Source organism: Octodon degus, unplaced genomic scaffold (assembly GCF_000260255.1).
Source record: "Octodon degus isolate 3935 unplaced genomic scaffold, OctDeg1.0 scaffold00029, whole genome shotgun sequence".
Taxonomy (NCBI): Eukaryota; Metazoa; Chordata; class Mammalia; order Rodentia; family Octodontidae; genus Octodon; species Octodon degus.
The window spans coordinates 6,741,415-6,742,491 of NW_004524605.1; positions in this window are offsets into that span (position 1 = coordinate 6,741,415).

Below are 1,077 nucleotides of genomic sequence, written 5' to 3' on the forward strand. Positions count from 1 at the left end.
TTAACCACTAAGAAGAGTATATGCAGTGTATTATTTGTTGAAACTGTACTTCCGATTTGATTTGAAACTGTCTCATTGCTATCTGTTTATCAATAAAACTGTAGAAAAAAAAAAAAAAGAAGCTAGAAAGACAGGCAGTGCTTGCCTCATCTCCGCCTCCTCTTCTCACCCCACTGCTGTAGCTGGACCTGCTCTCCAAAGCCGCCTCCTGGCCTGGCCGAGGGCTGCCCAGAGTCTTGACCCCTCGCACTCTGGCTCTCAGCTTTCCGCATCCTGCCTTCCATCTCTGTTTCCTCAGCAAGTTTCTTTGTCTTCTCACTCTTCAAAAGAAAGAGCATGGTTCTGGAGTTCTAGAGGCAAACATCCTGGGGTCAGATTCTTCCTCAGTCACTACCCTACTGTGGTCCTTAGCCAAGTCCCTCACCCTCTCTGACCCTCACGTTACTCTCGGCACAGTGAGGCATGGGACTAGAGCACTGCTTCTCAAAGTTAGTTTGTGGAGCATCTCTGTAGAAACACTGAGACTTGTGCTAAAATGCAGATTCTGGGACTGCCAACCCAACAAAATTCATGAAAAAAATTAGAAATGTGTTCAATTTATATATACACAGAGGGCCAGGGAGATAGCTCAGTGGCGTAAGCACCTCCCTGGCAAGCGCAAGGCCATGAGTGAGAGAAAGAGAGAGAGAGAGAGAGAGAGAGAGAGAGAGAGAAAGAGAGAGAGAGAGAGACACTACATGACACTTTTTCCTTTTAAAATAATATATAACCTAGGACTGGGGAGATAGCCCAGTAGAATAAGCGCTTGCCTGGCAAGCACAAGGTCCTGAGTTCAATCTCTGGTACTGCAAAAAATAAAATAAAATAACCAAGTTAAGACTGAAGCCTTCTTGATCACCATCAATAATACTTCCTCCAAATGCAGCCAATACAAGCATTTGGCACGTAACCTCACTGGGTACGATGCTGCCGCATAAATGCACCGTAGAAAATGGATTCAGTAGGAAGTAGATTCAGGTAGATTGGGTTTGTCGGGGGTGAGAGGAGCGCTCAGCAGTAGCTTGCGTGTTGATCAGA